This window comes from Neodiprion lecontei, chromosome 7, assembly GCF_021901455.1.
Source record: "Neodiprion lecontei isolate iyNeoLeco1 chromosome 7, iyNeoLeco1.1, whole genome shotgun sequence".
NCBI classification, from domain to species: Eukaryota; Metazoa; Arthropoda; class Insecta; order Hymenoptera; family Diprionidae; genus Neodiprion; species Neodiprion lecontei.
The window spans coordinates 13,222,140-13,243,986 of record NC_060266.1 but is presented as its reverse complement, the minus strand read 5'-3'; the positions used below and the strand labels follow the sequence as shown (position 1 = coordinate 13,243,986).

Genomic DNA, 21,847 nt, shown 5'->3' with positions numbered 1-21,847 from the left:
TTTGGAAGATGCGAAACACCTCGTCGTTGCAAGACTGAAGAAAATGCTACGAAAAGTGGGAAGTTTAAAAGCAAACTGTGTCTTGTGTTGTAAATTCAATATAACGAAAAACGCTGAACTTGTTGAGGAAATCAAATATTTTAACACCAGAAACCAGATCATCCTCCAGCCAGCTGACATACACGGGTAATTCGAAGAGAACGTAAAGCAAAAAGTGTTGGCCAAGGTGGAAGATTTTCAAGAGAGAGACTCTGGTTGGTCGCTGACCGAAATAATCAATTTGACTGTAAATATCAACAAGTACGTGCCACTGCGACGCGGTGTGTTCACATACACACCACTACCGAAAGATATTCAAGATAAGAAGGCTGTCGTCAACATCCGTAACAGAGACGCGTATTGCTTCCTCTGGTCGGTCACCGCAGCCCTCTTTCCAGCCAACAACAAAAATCCCAATGAAATTACTTCGTATCCACATTTCAGCTCAGTGCTACAATACGACGGGTTGCATTTTCCAATGTCTCTAGACAAAAACACCATTTCAAAATTTGAGAAGCTTAACGGTCTTTCAATTAACGTTTACGGTGTAGACCAAGGTGATCGGAAAAAAAGTGAAATAGTACCGATTCACCTGAGTCAGAATGAGTCTGATAAACCTGTGATTCATCTTTTGGCGATCGAAACTGAAATCCCTGACGATGATGATGTAGATATGGAAAATTATGAAAAAAACAGAATCTTTCATTTTACTTGTATTCGAAATCTGTCTCGATTAACAAGATCTCAAATTTCCAAGCATAAATGTCGTACTTGGTTGTGCGATAGGTGTCTGTCTCATTTTAATTTCGAAAGATGTTTGTTGGAGCACCGAGCTGATTGCATGAATTTAAACAAAACCAAAGTTATTCTACCTACAGATGAGGAAAAAATACTCAAATTCAAAAATTTCAAGCACAAAGAAACCGTTCCATTCTGCATTTACGCGGATCTCGAATGTTTACTGCAACCCACACATGAAAGTTTTGGGGAAAATAGAACAATTTATCAGAAGCATCTTCCGTACAGTATAGCTTACTATCTACATTGTGCGTTTGACGATTCGCTTGCGAATTTCAAAATTAATCGTGGGGAGACTTGCGTTCAATGGTTTGTGAATGAGTTAGCGGAATTGGCACATTCGTTGGAAGTTTATTTCAAAACTGTTGTACCGATGGAACCACTAAATTTCAATCAAATCAACGAATTTCACTCAACAACAGTGTGTCACATTTGTGAAAAACCGTTTACACTCGCAGACGTGAAACATCGTGATCACTGCCATTTCACGGGAAAGTACCGTGGTGCTGCTCACCGAGGTTGCAATCTAAATTACCAAAATTCGCACATTATCCCAGTGATATTTCACAATCTGTCGGGTTACGATTCACATTTTCTGATCAAAGCACTGGCTACATCGTTCGAGGGCAGAATTGAGCTTCTACCCGTAAACAAAGAAAAGTACATTTCTTTTACAAAATATGTCGAGGGGACAGATATAAAGTTTAGATTCGTAGATTCGTACCGTTTAATGCCCAGTAGTCTTGAGAAATTAGCAACGTATCTCGGTGATGATCAGAAATCAATCACACGAAAATTTTATCATAGCTCAGATAAATTTCAGTTATTGACCAGAAAAGGAGTGTTCCCGTACGAATACATAGACAGTTGGAAGAAGCTCGAGGACAGACGGTTACCATCCAAACAACAATTTTACTCAAAATTAAATGATCAGGATATATCAGACGACGACTATGCGCATGCATGTAAAGTTTGGCAAACTTTTAACGTTCAAACTTTGGGAGAGTATTCGGACTTGTATTTACAGACGGACGTGTTTTTACTGGCTGACGTTTTTCAAAATTTTCGACAGAGCTGTTGGACGACGTACAAACTGGACGCGTTACATTACTACACAGCGCCCGGTCTGTCGTTTGATGCAATGTTAAAATGTACAGGCATCGAACTCGAGCTTCTCACCGACATAGACATGGTTATGTTTATCGAAAAGGGTATTCGTGGTGGTGTATCACAGTGTTCGAACAGATACGCAAAGGCCAACAATAGATATATGGGAGAGGAATTCGATCCTGAGGTCGAAGAATCTTATCTCATGTACTTTGACGTTAATAATTTGTACGGTGCTGCTATGAGCTTTGCTCTGCCATACAGTTCCTTCGAATGGTTATCAGACTTCGGACAATGCGACGTTCTTACCATCTCGGACGATGCGGAGTTTGTTTACATACTGGAGGTGGATTTGGAATATCCTGAGGAACTGCATGAAATTCATAAGGATTTACCACTGTGTCCGGAGCACTACATACCTCCGATCTCGAATAGTGAGCAACCGAAATTGACGCCCACGCTACTTTTCAAGAAAAACTACGTTGTTCACTACAGGGTTTTGAAACAATGCTTACAATTAGGCTTAAAATTACTCAAAATTCACAGAGTTCTCAAATTCAGACAAACCCCGTGGCTCACAAAATACATAGATTTGAATACCGATTTGCGCAAAAAATCTCACAACGAATTCGAGAAAAATTTTTACAAACTGATGAACAATGCAGTTTTTGGCAAAACAATGGAAAATGTTAGGAAGTATAGAGATGTCAGACTGATCACGAAATGGGATGGAAGATACGGTGCTAGAGCTACTATAGCCAAACCCAATTTTCACAGCTGCACCGTTTTCGGCAAAGATATAATTATCGTTGAAATGAGTAAGACGAAAGTCAAGTTGAATAAACCATTGTATGCAGGTTTCTCCATCATGGATCTGGCTAAAACATATATCTACGATTTTCATTACAATTACATTAAGCAGAAATTCGGCAATCGAGCAAAATTAATGTATACGGATACCGACAGTTTGATTTACAATTTTACCGTCCCCGACATATACGAACATATAAAGGAGGACTTGCACAAATTCGACACGTCGGATTATCCGCTTGACAACGTTTACGGAATGCCTCTAGCGAACAAAAAAGTTCTCGGCTTGAGGAAAGATGAGAATAATGGAAAAATAATGCTGGAATTTGTAGGATTAAGAGCTAAACTGTACGCATTCCGAGTCTTGGGAGATGAGAAAGACAATAAACGTGCCAAAGGTGTCAAAGGATCAGCGTTGAGAAAAATAACTTTCAACGATTATTTGGAATGTATTTTGAACCGTGAAAATCTATCCTCAAATCAGCATTTGATATTGAGTCGGAAGCACGAGGTATACACCGTAGAACAGCAGAAAGTAGCACTGAGCTGGAATGACGACAAGCGGATCGTGTTTCAAAATACAACCGACACGCTTCCGTGGGGCTACAAGCCTACACCTTAGCTTTGTAATTTATAACTGTACCATGATGTATAAAATATTATTGTTATGTAGGATAGTGAATAAGAACGCTCCGAAATATAAGAAATTGTACAACGATGCATATGTCTGTCGATTGTCTAAAAAATAAAGACGCATACTTGTTGTGTGTCGGATATAAAATAAAGAGGGACATACGTTTTTATAAAAAAATTCATTTATTCAAATGTTACGCATCCGATTCGTTTATCCAACTGTTGTGTGTATTGTCAAAACCTAACCATTTAACGTATATTTTTCTTCCGCGCTTCTTGAGCACCTTCTCCACCAGATAGATATCCGGATGTTTAACCTTGAGGAGCTCTTGTTCGTAGAAACCACCAGCGATGGGTTGATCTCGGTAGTCTTTGAGCTTGTACGTCACAGGATGAGTATTTTCCACTCGACTTATCGTGAATATTTCAGTCGTCCAATTGGGAGTGTAACCTTTCTCGAAGACATTTTTGAATATGCTGATTCGAACTTTGTCGCCGGATTTGAACTTTGCCGATACGGTAGGTATCGCTCGAAGCCCTCCGTACGCCTGACGTAATAACAGCCTCTCGTTTGCAACGGTAACATCCGACGGTTTCATTCTTATGGTTCGGTGTTTGACGTTGTTGCAAGCCGAAACCAAATCAGATAAGATATCGAGCCACTTGTAGCTTCCTTGCATGCTGAACCGTGTCCATATTTTACCTTTCAGCGTGCGATTGAAACGTTCACAGATCGAAGCCTTCAAATTACTGTACGTGGAGTAAAGTTTGATTCCGTAACGTGTCATAAGCGATTCAAATTTCGAGTTGTAAAATTCCGTTCCTCTGTCAACGTGTAAATTTTTCGGTACCCGTCCTTGAACAAGCACAGATTCCATTGCCTTCGTAACATCATCTCCAGACTTGCTCTTTATCGGTACAGCCCACGCATACTTTGAAAAGATATCAATGACTGTGAGCATGTACTTGTAACCTTTGTTTTGTCCAGCGTATGACGTCATATCAACAAGATCCGCCTGCCAGGTCTCGTCGATGCCGCGCACGTCGACGCGGGTAATTCCGTCACCAGTGCTTGCTTTTCCTCGTTCATATTCCAACGCTCTTAGTCGGGTGTCCAATTTGGAAATGTTATCAGCGTTTCGAATCGACAGGTCTCTGCCTGTTTCAAAGTCTGTGGAAAAGGTATCCAAGGCTTTCTCCGTGGTGAGCTCTAAAGCTTTGATCATTTGATCGAGGTTGTCGATTTGTTTTTGCAGCACGTTGAATTTTCGTCTCAAGATTTTTAAAGTTACAGCATTGTTCGGCTCTGCGGGATCTGCGACATTGCACAGTCTCTTGTTCCGTATATTACGCTTCGACTGCCATGACTTTGACGTTGATATAAGCTGAACTTTGTATAACTTTTTTGACTTGCATGTATCATGTAAGACTGACGAGTCTGCATCGGATGCGTTGAACTTATATATATATATATATATATATATATATATATATATAAGCCGATAGATCGCAAGAATTTGAAAACGGTGCGCACTGCGTTCTGCGCATATCGGAAAGGAAAATGACGTCAGAGATGCGGTGCGCACTGCGTTCTGCGCATCTCGGAGGTGAAAATGACGTCAAAGACGGCGGGAGAGCAATAAAACTCAAAAATGTAGGGATGGCGGGTCGGATAAAGAGTGGACCCAGACGTCTCTGACGTCATTTTTCCCTCCGAGATGCGCAGAACGCAGTGCGCACCGCATCTCTGACGTCATTTTTCTTTCCGATATGCGCAGAACGCAGTGCGCACCGTTTTCAAATTCTTGCGATCTATCGGCTTATCTTAATCTTAATATATATAAATCTCGTGTCACAATGTTTGTCCTCAATGGACTCCTAAACCACTTAACCGATTATAATAAAATACGCACACCATGTGCAGTTCGATCCAACTTGAGAGATAGGATAGTTTAAATCTCAAATTATAGTCGCAATTTTAATTTATTGCTAATTATTTGTCTGTTATTATTTGACAGTCACAATTATCTGTTAACTCCAAATGATTCTAACAGATGTCGATACCTTTCGACTGGGTTGAGTAAGTAATCAATAGATGGCGCTGCTATGGTAAATCTACGAACGTGTCATATAAGCTACATTTTAACAGCATAATTACCACGTGTTGTTGACGCTATAAAATTAATTAAATTCATTTTGTAGTGAACGAAATACCGTACAATTCAATTATTTCCACTTTTTAAATTTTTGGTGTTAGCATAGCCGGCCACGTGTTACTTAGACTGAAGTGTAAATTGCATTCATATTACAATGAAGATAATACAGTGAAATTAATCCTGTTTTTTACTTATTTGTGCTTCATTGATCAAAACTTTATAATTTAATTTGAATATATGTATGTAAGTATTATCACATAATTATAAAATTTAATTAAAATGTTAATGCAAAAATGATACACAATTTCCTACACTTTTTCAATAGCTGTACAAATATTTTTTTCTATTGTTCTTATTTAACCTCTATTAAAAAATATTTAGCACTTATTATTTTAATGTGCTATGATAACAAGTTTTTCAAATTTTTTTTCTGATATTTAAACGATTAAATTAGTATTTTAATTCTTATTGAAATTATTATTTAAACTCTATAATTCAAATATGTGCATGTCAGTATTATCACATAATTATAAAAGTTAATTAGAATGATTTCCAATTTTTTTTTTCTCATATTCAAACGATTAATTCATTATTTTCAGTCAAATGCCACGGAAAAAATCTAACCTCAACAACGCGAGCACCAGAGAGGCACGACGCAAACGTATTAAAAGAGCCCATCAGTTGGCAGAACAAATTGAATCAAGAAATCCAGCTCAAAGAATCAGGACAGCAGAAGGTCATGCACAAGAATCTCAAGAACAGTGTAACGAACGTCTTCAAGAGAATATCATAAGAACAAGAGCAGCAGGAGAACGAGACATAGCCACAGTAGGAGCACAGGAACAATAATTTCAATTTATACATGTAAGTCATATCACATAGTTTTATAAAAGTTAATTAATATATCAATGAGAAAATGGCACAAAGCTTCCCACACTTTTTCAATAATTGTACAAAAATTTTTATATTATTTTTATTCAACCTCCATTGAAAATTACTTTTGCACTTATTATTTCAATGTGCTATGATAACATGTTTTTCAGTTCCTCTTTCTAATATTTAAACGATTAAATTATTATTTTCAGTCAAATGCCACCGAAAAAATCTAACCTCAACAACGCGAGCAGCAAAGGGTCACGACGCAAACGTGTTGAAAGAGCTCAGCAATTACTAGAACAAATCGAAACAAGAAATGCAGCTCAAAGAATCAGGACTGCAGAAAGTCGTGCACAAGAATCTCAAGAACAGCATGACGAACGTCTGCAACAGAATATTACAAGAACAAGAGCGGCACGAGAACGAAACATAGCTACAGTACGAGTACTAGATCGACAAAGGCAACGGATCAGCCGCTCATTAACACGTGCATCATTCGTTCGGCTTGCCTTTGAATATGCACCAGATATTAACTACTCAGCGCATTCAAAAATTGCTGTCGGTGGAATGGATAAAGTATGTCAATATTGTCAGGCATTGAAATTTCGGAATGAAGCAGCCGGCATGTGCTGCGCATCAGGAAAAGTTGTGCTGTCACCTCTACTCGCTCCGCCGGAGCCTTTATTATCCCTTCTTACTGGCAATTCAGATGATTCCAAATTATTTTTGCGTAAGATACGCAAATTCAATTCTTGCTTCCAAATGACGTCATTTGGGGCAACTAAAATTTGCGATCGTGCATCCGATGGACGTAATTTTGAAACTACATTCAAAATTCAAGGCCAGGTGTACCATAAAATCGGATCACTGATGCCAATGCCTGATAACAATCCGAAATTTCTTCAAATTCATTTTATGGACGATTGTGAAGAGCGCGTGACGACTCGGTGCCTGTATAATTTTATTGAACAAGCAGAGGAAAGAGCAATTGTGATATTATTGGAAAATTTTTTAGAAGATCACAATCAACTAATTCAATTGATCAAAAGAGTTTCGCCACGACTGCAAAATGACAATTATCAAATCGTCATAAAAGCCGACAAAGTACCATTAGGTGAACATGCTGGTAGATTCAACGCTCCAACTGTTGATGAGGTTGCTGTTATCATGGTTGGTGATCCAGTTGACAAAAGATCTATAAAAATTACACGGCGAGACAACACTGTCAGTACGATTTCGGATCTACACCGTTCATATGACGCACTACAATATCCATTGATATTTTGGCAAGGACAAGATGAATATCACCTTAATATCAAACAGTATGATCCAAATAACGGTAAATTTGACAATTATCTATTTACTTTCTTACTGTATGTATAGATTTTAATTTCGTATTGCATTTTATTTTTTATTTTTTTAGGTGATTACAGAAATAATAAAGTTAGCTCAATGAACTACTACGCACACCGAATAATGGTTAGACAACATCAAGACAATTATATCCTTCGATATCGTCAGCTGTTCCATCAATACATTGTTGATATGTATGCCAAGGTCGAAAGCGAACGCTTGCGATTCCTTCGATTCAACCAGGCAAAACTACGATCGGAAGAATATATTCAGTAACGAGATGCTGTTGCTGGAAACATCGATGGAAATTTAAATCCCAATGACATCGGTAATGCTTTCATTTTACCTTCAAGCTACATCGGCAGTCCACGGAACATGCAGGAATACATACAAGATGCGATGACTTACGTACGTCATTACGGCCGACCGGATTTATTTATTACATTCACATGTAATCCGAATTGGGAAGAGATACAAACTTTACTATTGCCAGGACAACAAGCCATTCATCGTCATGATTTAACTGCACGTGTGTTTAAACAAAAATTGAAATCCTTAATTGATTTTATTGTTAAATATTCAAGTTTTGGTATCACACGTTGTTGGCTGTATACGATAGAGTGGCAAAAGCGAGGTTTGCCTCATGCCCACATTTTGGTTTGGCTTAAAGATAGAATCCGTCCTGAAGAAATCGATCAAATAATTTCAGCCGAAATTCCAGACCCATTAATTGATCAAGAATTATTTGATATTGTCACATAACACATGATCCATGGGCCATGCGGTGTTTTCAACATGACGTCGCCGTGCATGGAAAATGGAAAATGTAAAAAAAACTTCCCAAAGCCGCATACGAATGACACGATCACGGATATTGATGGTTATCCAATCTATCGCCGCAGAAGTACTGAGAATGGTGGCCATACATTTACAATGCGACTGCCGAACTTTCTAAATCAAGTTGGGTTTGATAATCAGTGGGTGGTACCATACTCACCACTACTTTCAAAAACTTACAAAGCTCATAACAATGTTGAGCTTTGCAGTTCTGTTAAATCAATTAAGTATATTTGTAAATATGTAAACAAAGGCAGTGATTTGGCCATATTTGAAGTACAAAACATAAATAAAAATGACGAAATAGCACGATACCAAATGGGCAGATACATTAGCAGCAATGAAGCTATTTGGCATATTCTCAGCTTTCCCATCCACGAAAGAGATCCTGCTGTCCAACATCTGGCAATACATCTTGAAAACGGTCAACGTGTATACTTCACTGAAGAAAATGTTCTCCAAAGAGCGTTCGAAGCTCCGAAAACGACTCTAACTGAATTTTTTACATTGTGTCAAAAACCTGATGTTTTTGGCCAATTCGCGAAGACATTGGTGTATGGTGATGTTCCACGTTATTTCACATGGAACTAATCCAGTAAAAAATGGGAGCCACGGAAACAAGGAAAACCACATCCTTCCATTACAGGCATATTCAAAGCTAAGACATTGGGGAGACTTTACACGGTACATCCAAAGCAACGTGAGTGCTTCTATTTACGTTTGTTATTGGTGAATGTTCCCGGACCAACGTCTTTTGAGTTTTTACGAACAGTTAATGGTCTTGTATTTAATACATACCAGGATGCATGTCGTGAACTGCAATTGCTAGAAGACGATAACCATTGGGACTTAACGCTTGCTGATGCTGCGTTGACATCAACACCGAATAACATTCGTCAGTTGTTTGCAATTATTTTGACGACATGTTATCCCTCGCAAGCACAAACTTTGTGGGAAAAATATAAAAATTGTATGACATAAGACATCTTGCACCGAATTAGACAAACAAATCAATGCCAAAACATAGATTATACACCAGAGATGTACAATGAAGCATTGGTCTTGATCGAGGATTTATGTGTTCTTATTTCAAATTTACCACTTAATCATTATGGTATGCCATCACCTAATCGTCCAGCCACCGACTTAGTCAATACCGATTTACAACGAGAAAATCAATATGACCATGGAAATTTAGCAACAATTATCATGAACAGTGAACCATTACTGACAGCAGAACAAAAAATTATTTATGATCGGATTATGCTGGCTGTTGCTGCTGAACAAGGCGGTTTTTTTTTCTTGGATGCACCCGGTGGAACCGGTAAGACATTTTTAATATCGTTGATTCTTGCCAAAATACGGTCGCAACAAAAATCGCATTAGCAGTAGCATCGTCAGGCATTGCGGCTATTTTACTGGATGGTGGGCGAACAGCACATTCAACATTCAAGCTGCCATTGGACGTTCATAATAAACCAGATGCAATGTGTAACATCAAAAAGAATAGTGGAATAGCTGCAGTGTTGCGGAAGAGTTCTATAATAATTTGGGATGAGTGCACAATGGCACACAAATATTCACTTGAAGCATTAAACAGAACTATGCAAGATTTAAACAGCAATAATAAACTTTTCGGTGGTGCTATCTTACTTTTGTCTGGTGACTTCCGGCAGACCTTACCGGTTATACCTCGCTCTACTTTCGCGGATGAGATTAATGCATGTTTGAAACAATCATTCTCATGGCGAAGTGTTGAAACACTTCGATTGACCATAAATATGCGAGTACAATTGCAAAATGATCCATCAGCACAAATATTTTCCGAACAACTACTAGATATTGGGAACGGTAAAATAGAACTGCAACCAAATACGCAATGCATTAAACTACCAGACAATTTTGGCACTGTTGTTCTGGATAAAAATGAATTGATTCAGAGTATTTTCCCGGATATACAGAATAATTATTTCAATCATGAATGGCTTAGTCAACGGGCGATTTTGGCAGCCAAAAACGTTGATGTTGACGAAATTAACTTCCAGATACAACAGTTGTTACCAGGTGATCTGATGTCTTTTAAATCAATCGATACTGTTGTTGATGAAAATGAAAGTGTAAATTTTCCGATTGAATTTTTAAATTCATTAGATATCCCTGGAATGCCACCACATAATCTTCGATTAAAGATTGGTTCCCCTATTATTCTCCTCCGTAATTTGAATCCACCTCAATTCTGTAACGGTACGCGTTTGGTCATCAAAAAGATCACCGGAAACATTCTTGAAGCAACCATTTTGGCTGGGAAGTTTAAAGGAAAAGTGGTCCTGCTGCCACGTATTCCGATGATACCATCAGATTCTACCATACCCTTCAAAAGGCTACAGTTTCCAATTCGTTTAGCTTTCGCCATGTCTGTAAATAAATCTCAAGGTCAAACAATGTCCATTTGTGGTTTAGATTTGGAAAATCCATGTTTTTCTCATGGGCAACTATATGTTGCGTGTTCACGTGTTGGGAAACCGTCAAATCTATTTGTGTTAGCTAAAGACAGGTTAACCAAAAACATTGTGCACCGATTGGTGTTAAATTAAATTGAAATTGAAAGTATTTATAATTCAAAAAAATAGATATTAATGTTTAAAAGTTTGAGACTGTCTGCCTTGCCTACCTCATTCATGAGTTTAAGCGTCACATGTTATTTACTGTATTATACTGTAATATACTTATATTTGTTATAAAATTAAATGGAAATAATAAATCTGATAAATTTTTATTTCGTACCTACTGATTTATGGTTAATATCAAGTGTAAGAACATTTTAATTGATTGTGTTCAATGTACTTCCCCTTCAAATCTCAATCCAGTGAATTTGTATACCAACATCAACATTTTCGTCTTTGTTCGTAAATAATTTCATTGTACTAAAGGGTTATAGTAGTAGAAAGTCAAATAAGGAGATCACCATATTTTTTTACAAATACCATCTGTGTGAAAAAGCATAGTGGACTCCGTGACTGATGTTTTCTTATTGTTCCTCTTAGATTGTTTACTATAATGTAATATAACAAAAACTTTAGCTACAGCAACGCGTGGCCGGGTCAGCTAGTATATATATATATATTTAAGTTAAAAGCGTGACTCTTATAACTTAAAAGGGTTGCGGGAATAATAATTCCTGAGTCTCAACGACTTGGGTTGATGTAGAAACGATACTAGAACATTATATTAACACCAATCACAAATAATTACATAAATAATAACAAAAATAATTATAACACTTATAGTCACCTAAATCAACAACAATGTCGGTTTTGACGATCGGGATTGTAGGCTTAGTTGACAATGATAAGAATAATTTACAATATAATTTACAATATATTTTACAGAGCATTCACTATGACGCTAGTGGATGTCTCGAGCGCCTGTCAATCACTCCCCTCTCTCCCGAGGCGATGATTCCGCGATGGTCACTCTTGGTTATCCTTTCCGTAACCCGTTCAGCGTGTTTGTTGTTTTTCATAAATAAGTTTGGGTAAACAGGCCACAAACTTACATCCCCCCTTCCCGGAGAGGATTGGTTAGGATCTGGGACGGGTTGTAAATATGGGACCATTTTGCTTTTGTGAAAAATATTTACATCTTTTTTTCTTGTACCGATATCAATTTCATAAATGGATTTAGATATTTTTTTTTGTAATTTTGAATGGTCCAGTTCGGACGGGATCTAATTTTTTTCTATTTAATTTATTCCCATTTTGTATATACACTAAGTCATTTACTTTATATTCTATTGCATTTGTGTGAGTGTCGTAGTATAATTTATTCCTGTTATGCGATTTTATGGAATTTTCTAATGCTTTTGCTCTATTGACATCTAAATTTTCTTCTGTGTTTTCATTTAATTCCTTTGGAATTATTGACCTGTCCATTCCCGAGAGCAAATAGTTTGGTGAAAAACCTGTAGAGCTATGTACTGTATTGTTATATTCACTTATGCATTGTTCGGCAATTGTTGTCCATGATTTATTTTGGTTTTCGTAAAGTTTACAGCGAATTCTGTTTACTAATGTTTGGTTTGTACGCTCGTTTTGTCCATTGGAAAACGGACAATCTACCGCTGTGAAAATCAGTGTTATATTTTTTTCTTTCAAATATTTCTTGAATTCTTTGGAATTTATCCCAGGATATTGGTCTGTCAGAACTGTTTGAATTTTACCTCTCTTTTCTATTATTTGGACTAGGTTTATAAAATCTTTTGCTATTTGTGTTTTTGAAGTGGAGATAAATGCATATCGAGTTAATTGATCTACCATTAAGTGCATGTACTTTTTTTGAGATTTATTTCCCGTGAAACCGCCTATTGTATCTAATGAAACTATTTCTAACGGCTTGGACGCAGGACCCAACTGCGACAATGGCGCCTTAAAGTTTCCAAATCTTGTTTTATTTTTGATACAAGTTTCGCATGATCTGCAGATCATTTTAATATGTTTGTGCATATTTTTAAAATAAAATATTGGTGTAATCGTAAGTGTCATCTGTTTAGTTCCAATGTGACCTTGTGACCTATGTAAGTTTTCAAGGGCTGCAATACCATATTCTTCTGTTAACCAGATCTTTTTCCTTTTGTTCAAGGTTTTGTATATAATATCATTTTCTTTACTACAATGTTTGTCCCACTTTAATTCTTTTTGGTTCTGTAAGATGTTTTGCATAGTTATGAAGTTGACGATTTGTATTTTAGAACCTTCATCATTTTTGTTTTCTGATAGAACCGGGTTTCTTGATAAGCAATCAGCCTCTGAATTATTTATGCCGGGATTATATTCGATATCAAATGTAAATTGTGAAATGTAATTTAATATGTGTAAAAGTTCTGTATCTTTGCAATTTTTTATGTTGAAATTACGTAAAGGTTCATGGTCTGTGAATATTTTAAATTTTTGTCCTATTAAGTGATATTGCCAATATAGAATCGCCTCTTTGATTGCTAAACATTCAATAAATATAGCTCTTTTTATTTTTTGAGATTCTGACAACTTTCGCGAAAAATAGAAGACCGGTTTAAGTGTGTTATCTTCTTGAGGTTGTTTTAGTATTGCACCCACGCCTTCTAAACTAGCATCTGTATATATGAAAATTGGTTTAGTGGGGTCGAATATTGCTAGAATTGGTGCTTCACATAAACAACCCTTAACCTTATCAAAACTGTTTTGACATCTAGCGGACCAATCGAACTGCACATTTTTTCGCAAGAGATTGTGCAATGGATCCAAGATAATTGAGGATCTAGGAATATATTTCAGATAAAAATTTACTTTCCCCAGGAATTGTCTAACTTGTTTTTTTGTTTTCGGAATCGGAAAGTTTTTGATCGCTATTAAATTGTCATTAATCGGTTTTACACTATTGTTTGATATTGTGTGTCCTAGATACGTAACTTCTTTTTTTGCAAAACTGCATTTATTCGTATTTAATTTCAAGCCTTGCTCATGTAAAACTTCCAATGTTTGTTTAATATGTTGTACGTGTTCATCGTAATTTTTCGAAAATATCAGAATATCATCGATATAATTAATTGCAAAGGTGTCTAAATTGTTATTTCTAATTATGGTTGAAAGTATTCGTTGGAATATTGCTGGAGCCGATTGTAAGCCAAAAGGAAGACACGCCCATTGCCAGTGACCGTGGTGTGTGACGAAAGCCGTTTTATATTTATCTTTCGCACGTAATGGTATTGACCAGAATGCTGAGTTGATATCTAACTTCGAGAAGTAAACACACCTCCCAACACGAGCAATCAGATCATCAATTCTAGGAAAGGGGTAACCTTCTGGTACAATGAGTTTATTTAGTTCGCGATAATCAATACATAGTCGCGATTTTTTGTCTTCATCTTTCTTGTGTACTAAGGTCACTGGTGAGGCATATGGACTATACGACTCCTCGATCAATCCTAATTCCAATAATTTCTTTATTTGAAATTCTATTTCTAATTTATCGGGAATAGAGCACTTATATGGTTTTCTCGATATGTACTTATTTTCCGTTAATTTTATTCTTGCTTCGAAGTTTCTGACTGTACCTATATCGAACTTTTCCTTGGCGAAGACTGAATCGTATTTATTTAACAAACCATTCAGACTATCTTCGTTATTGTTCGAAGCATAGTTTATTTTAACGCAATCAAAACTTTGGTTCGAACTTATATTTTGAGAAATTTCAAGATTTTCGTTTTGACGCAATCGGAATGATTTTATACAATCCAAGCCAAGCAACAAATCTTCTTCAAATAAATCATTTTTCATTATTAGGAATGGCGCTACTTTTTCTATTTCAAATATCTTTAATTTCAGAAATACCCTTCCATTCGTACTTGCTACGCCGCCCATTGTTCTTATTGTTGAGCCCCCACTCATAGAGATATTCATTTTTAATTTTTTGTAAAATGTATAATTAATCAAGGACACATTGGCTCCTGAATCGTAAAGAGCAACTGCCTTTTCATTACAATTTACGATAACATGTAGTCTTATAAGTGGGAGGCTATCTAGTTTTTTGATTCGGCAGATTTGATAATCGCTGGTCTTGCATTTCTGCAAATTTCCTCTGGATGGAATCTATTTTTATAACCGGCTTTCTCGCAAATACGACATGGATCAAACTTTCGATTTTGCTTATTTACTTCTATACGTGAGCTGTTATTGTTTGATACTGGTTGAAGTTGACTCAGACTAGACATTAAATTTTCTATTGTTTTCAATTCACGTTTATGAAGGTGTGATCGAACAAATTTTGGCAGGGCAATAACGATAAAATTTATTTGTGAACTGACGCCTAATTCTGGATCTGCATCTATTAATAGGTTTCTCTTTTTTAATGCAAAATCTAAATATGGTCCACTTATCCAACGAAAAGAGTAAGCGTATTCGACCTCTGACCACGATTTTTCCCCGAATGTTTCCAGAAAGGAACTTTCCCAAAAGCTCCAAGGTTACGTCATACCATAAGTTTTAAAAATTGATGTAAACCAGTCTATGGCTGGTCCTTCTAAAACTAGTTTCAGAACCTCGGGGAATTGATTTTCTTCCACTTTAAATCTTTCACATTCAAGAACAAATAAAGTGAGCCATGACTTTGCGTTCTGATTTCTGTTTGAAAATTTTTCTAATAAAATGCCCTTCGAAGTTAATTGAATCGGGGTTTCACGTGCCGGAACTGTTAAACTGGATGAGTTTGGAGTGGGTTGGGGGGTTTCTATTTCCTCCAGGTAATACTCGTTGAACACTACATTACCCTCCTCATCGAAGTATAACCTTTGCAGATGCGCGTCCAGTGAGACGATAGCTTTTCTCTGCTTCCCTCTTTTATCCAGACTCTTGATAATTCCTTTGACCACTGGTAATTTGGCCAGCTCGGCATGGTTTGAAATCGGTTGATCTTTTTGTTCAAAAGAAAAAATTTGTTCCTGTTCCAATACTTGGATGGATTTAACCTTGATGACGGTCGTCTTGGCATCCCAGGCTTCTGCGGCGAACTGGAATTTTACCTTGACCTTCTCCATTTTGTTGTTGATTTTTAAGTTAAAAGCGTGACTCTTATAACTTAAAAGGGTTGCGGGAATAATAATTCCTGAGTCTCAACGACTTGGGTTGATGTAGAAACGATACTAGAACATTATATTAACACCAATCACAAATAATTACATAAATAATAACAAAAATAATTATAACACTTATAGTCACCTAAATCAACAACAATGTCGGTTTTGACGATCGGGATTGTAGGCTTAGTTGACAATGATAAGAATAATTTACAATATAATTTACAATATATTTTACAGAGCATTCACTATGACGCTAGTGGATGTCTCGAGCGCCTGTCAATCACTCCCCTCTCTCCCGAGGCGATGATTCCGCGATGGTCACTCTTGGTTATCCTTTCCGTAACCCGTTCAGCGTGTTTGTTGTTTTTCATAAATAAGTTTGGGTAAACAGGCCACAAACTTACATATATATATATATAAGTTCAACGCATCCGATGCAGACTCGTCAGTCTTACATGATACATGCAAGTCAAAAAAGTTATACAAAGTTCAGCTTATATCAACGTCAAAGTCATGGCAGTCGAAGCGTAATATACGGAACAAGAGACTGTGCAATGTCGCAGATCCCGCAGAGCCGAACAATGCTGTAACTTTAAAAATCTTGAGACGAAAATTCAACGTGCTGCAAAAACAAATCGACAACCTCGATCAAATGATCAAAGCTTTAGAGCTCACCACGGAGAAAGCCTTGGATACCTTTTCCACAGACTTTGAAACAGGCAGAGACCTGTCGATTCGAAACGCTGATAACATTTCCAAATTGGACACCCGACTAAGAGCGTTGGAATATGAACGAGGAAAAGCAAGCACTGGTGACGGAATTACCCGCGTCGACGTGCGCGGCATCGACGAGACCTGGCAGGCGGATCTTGTTGATATGACGTCATACGCTGGACAAAACAAAGGTTACAAGTACATGCTCACAGTCATTGATATCTTTTCAAAGTATGCGTGGGCTGTACCGATAAAGAGCAAGTCTGGAGATGATGTTACGAAGGCAATGGAATCTGTGCTTGTTCAAGGACGGGTACCGAAAAATTTACACGTTGACAGAGGAACGGAATTTTACAACTCGAAATTTGAATCGCTTATGACACGTTACGGAATCAAACTTTACTCCACGTACAGTAATTTGAAGGCTTCGATCTGTGAACGTTTCAATCGCACGCTGAAAGGTAAAATATGGACACGGTTCAGCATGCAAGGAAGCTACAAGTGGCTCGATATCTTATCTGATTTGGTTTCGGCTTGCAACAACGTCAAACACCGAACCATAAGAATGAAACCGTCGGATGTTACCGTTGCAAACGAGAGGCTGTTATTACGTCAGGCGTACGGAGGGCTTCGAGCGATACCTACCGTATCGGCAAAGTTCAAATCCGGCGACAAAGTTCGAATCAGCATATTCAAAAATGTCTTCGAGAAAGGTTACACTCCCAATTGGACGACTGAAATATTCACGATAAGTCGAGTGGAAAATACTCATCCTGTGACGTACAAGCTCAAAGACTACCGAGATCAACCCATCGCTGGTGGTTTCTACGAACAAGAGCTCCTCAAGGTTAAACATCCGGATATCTATCTGGTGGAGAAGGTGCTCAAGAAGCGCGGAAGAAAAATATACGTTAAATGGTTAGGTTTTGACAATACACACAACAGTTGGATAAACGAATCGGATGCGTAACATTTGAATAAATGAATTTTTTTATAAAAACGTATGTCCCTCTTTATTTTATATCCGACACACAACAAGTATGCGTCTTTATTTTTTAGACAATCGACAGACATATGCATCGTTGTACAATTTCTTATATTTCGGAGCGTTCTTATTCACTATCCTACATAACAATAATATTTTATACATCATGGTACAGTTATAAATTACAAAGCTAAGGTGTAGGCTTGTAGCCCCACGGAAGCGTGTCGGTTGTATTTTGAAACACGATCCGCTTGTCGTCATTCCAGCTCAGTGCTACTTTCTGCTGTTCTACGGTGTATACCTCGTGCTTCCGACTCAATATCAAATGCTGATTTGAGGATAGATTTTCACGGTTCAAAATACATTCCAAATAATCGTTGAAAGTTATTTTTCTCAACGCTGATCCTTTGACACCTTTGGCACGTTTATTGTCTTTCTCATCTCCCAAGACTCGGAATGCGTACAGTTTAGCTCTTAATCCTACAAATTCCAGCATTATTTTTCCATTATTCTCATCTTTCCTCAAGCCGAGAACTTTTTTGTTCGCTAGAGGCATTCCGTAAACGTTGTCAAGCGGATAATCCGACGTGTCGAATTTGTGCAAGTCCTCCTTTATATGTTCGTATATGTCGGGGACGGTAAAATTGTAAATCAAACTGTCGGTATCCGTATACATTAATTTTGCTCGATTGCCGAATTTCTGCTTAATGTAATTGTAATGAAAATCGTAGATATATGTTTTAGCCAGATCCATGATGGAGAAACCTGCATACAATGGTTTATTCAACTTGACTTTCGTCTTACTCATTTCAACGATAATTATATCTTTGCCGAAAACGGTGCAGCTGTGAAAATTGGGTTTGGCTATAGTAGCTCTAGCACCGTATCTTCCATCCCATTTCGTGATCAGTCTGACATCTCTATACTTCCTAACATTTTCCATTGTTTTGCCAAAAACTGCATTGTTCATCAGTTTGTAAAAATTTTTCTCGAATTCGTTGTGAGATTTTTTGCGCAAATCGGTATTCAAATCTATGTATTTTGTGAGCCACGGGGTTTGTCTGAATTTGAGAACTCTGTGAATTTTGAGTAATTTTAAGCCTAATTGTAAGCATTGTTTCAAAACCCTGTAGTGAACAACGTAGTTTTTCTTGAAAAGTAGCGTGGGCGTCAATTTCGGTTGCTCACTATTCGAGATCGGAGGTATGTAGTGCTCCGGACACAGTGGTAAATCCTTATGAATTTCATGCAGTTCCTCAGGATATTCCAAATCCACCTCCAGTATGTAAACAAACTCCGCATCGTCCGAGATGGTAAGAACGTCGCATTGTCCGAAGTCTGATAACCATTCGAAGGAACTGTATGGCAGAGCAAAGCTCATAGCAGCACCGTACAAATTATTAACGTCAAAGTACATGAGATAAGATTCTTCGACCTCAGGATCGAATTCCTCTCCCATATATCTATTGTTGGCCTTTGCGTATCTGTTCGAACACTGTGATACACCACCACGAATACCCTTTTCGATAAACATAACCATGTCTATGTCGGTGAGAAGCTCGAGTTCGATGCCTGTACATTTTAACATTGCATCAAACGACAGACCGGGCGCTGTGTAGTAATGTAACGCGTCCAGTTTGTACGTCGTCCAACAGCTCTGTCGAAAATTTTGAAAAACGTCAGCCAGTAAAAACACGTCCGTCTGTAAATACAAGTCCGAATACTCTCCCAAAGTTTGAACGTTAAAAGTTTGCCAAACTTTACATGCATGCGCATAGTCGTCGTCTGATATATCCTGATCATTTAATTTTGAGTAAAATTGTTGTTTGGATGGTAACCGTCTGTCCTCGAGCTTCTTCCAACTGTCTATGTATTCGTACGGGAACACTCCTTTTCTGGTCAATAACTGAAATTTATCTGAGCTATGATAAAATTTTCGTGTGATTGATTTCTGATCATCACCGAGATACGTTGCTAATTTCTCAAGACTACTGGGCATTAAACGGTACGAATCTACGAATCTAAACTTTATATCTGTCCCCTCGACATATTTTGTAAAAGAAATGTACTTTTCTTTGTTTACGGGTAGAAGCTCAATTCTGCCCTCGAACGATGTAGCCAGTGCTTTGATCAGAAAATGTGAATCGTAACCCGACAGATTGTGAAATATCACTGGGATAATGTGCGAATTTTGGTAATTTAGATTGCAACCTCGGTGAGCAGCACCACGGTACTTTCCCGTGAAATGGCAGTGATCACGATGTTTCACGTCTGCGAGTGTAAACGGTTTTTCACAAATGTGACACACTGTTGTTGAGTGAAATTCGTTGATTTGATTGAAATTTAGTGGTTCCATCGGTACAACAGTTTTGAAATAAACTTCCAACGAATGTGCCAATTCCGCTAACTCATTCACAAACCATTGAACGCAAGTCTCCCCACGATTAATTTTGAAATTCGCAAGCGAATCGTCAAACGCACAATGTAGATAGTAAGCTATACTGTACGGAAGATGCTTCTGATAAATTGTTCTATTTTCCCCAAAACTTTCATGTGTGGGTTGCAGTAAACATTCGAGATCCGCGTAAATGCAGAATGGAACGGTTTCTTTGTGCTTGAAATTTTTGAATTTGAGTATTTTTTCCTCATCTGTAGGTAGAATAACTTTGGTTTTGTTTAAATTCATGCAATCAGCTCGGTGCTCCAACAAACATCTTTCGAAATTAAAATGAGACAGACACCTATCGCACAACCAAGTACGACATTTATGCTTGGAAATTTGAGATCTTGTTAATCGAGACAGATTTCGAATACAAGTAAAATGAAAGATTCTGTTTTTTTCATAATTTTCCATATCTACATCATCATCGTCAGGGATTTCAGTTTCGATCGCCAAAAGATGAATCACAGGTTTATCAGACTCATTCTGACTCAGGTGAATCGGTACTATTTCACTTTTTTTCCGATCACCTTGGTCTACACCGTAAACGTTAATTGAAAGACCGTTAAGCTTCTCAAATTTTGAAATGGTGTTTTTGTCTAGAGACATTGGAAAATGCAACCCGTCGTATTGTAGCACTGAGCTGAAATGTGGATACGAAGTAATTTCATTGGGATTTTTGTTGTTGGCTGGAAAGAGGGCTGCGGTGACCGACCAGAGGAAGCAATACGCGTCTCTGTTACGGATGTTGACGACAGCCTTCTTATCTTGAATATCTTTCGGTAGTGGTGTGTATGTGAACACACCGCGTCGCAGTGGCACGTACTTGTTGATATTTACAGTCAAATTGATTATTTCGGTCAGCGACCAACCAGAGTCTCTCTCTTGAAAATCTTCCACCTTGGCCAACACTTTTTGCTTTACGTTCTCTTCGAATTACCCGTGTATGTCAGCTGGCTGGAGGATGATCTGGTTTCTGGTGTTAAAATATTTGATTTCCTCAACAAGTTCAGCGTTTTTCGTTATATTGAATTTACAACACAAGACACAGTTTGCTTTTAAACTTCCCACTTTTCGTAGCATTTTCTTCAGTCTTGCAACGACGAGGTGTTTCGCATCTTCCAAAAACCTGTTCAAATCTTTATGCCGCAGATTGATAATGGCTCCCGTTCGAATTCGACTCTCGAAAGCTGTCTCCAAATCTTCCCACCGTACTCGATCGCTCCTTCGTCGGCTTCGTAATCCGTCACCCACTTTTTGAAATTGTTGAAATTTGACTGCCAACGATTTCAGAATTCCAATTGTTGTCAAAATTCTTGTATTCTCCCCGATCGTTGAGGCGTTGTTGCGTAAGATTCTATTCAAAAGCCTGATATTTTGGGTTCCGAATCGAATCCATTTTGCAATTTCTGCCGGTGACGATTTTTCCGATAAAATCTTGAACGCCGATTCCATAATATCGATCAATCTCAAACACTTCGCGGATTCCA

The 21,847-nt window shown here is 37.7% G+C and overlaps 1 protein-coding gene and 1 long non-coding RNA gene across 3 annotated transcripts in view; one reads left to right on the top strand and one right to left on the bottom strand.

The window, feature by feature from the left end:
- Positions 1-21,847, bottom strand: part of LOC107217405 (regulating synaptic membrane exocytosis protein 1) — a 1,749,170-nt gene that overhangs the window by 608,509 nt on the left and 1,118,814 nt on the right. The window lies entirely within an intron of this gene.
- On the top strand, positions 5,764-6,759 carry LOC124295526. Its single transcript, XR_006905477.1, has 3 exons — positions 5,764-5,786; positions 6,143-6,407; positions 6,629-6,759. It is a non-coding gene; the product is annotated as an uncharacterized LOC124295526 (long non-coding RNA).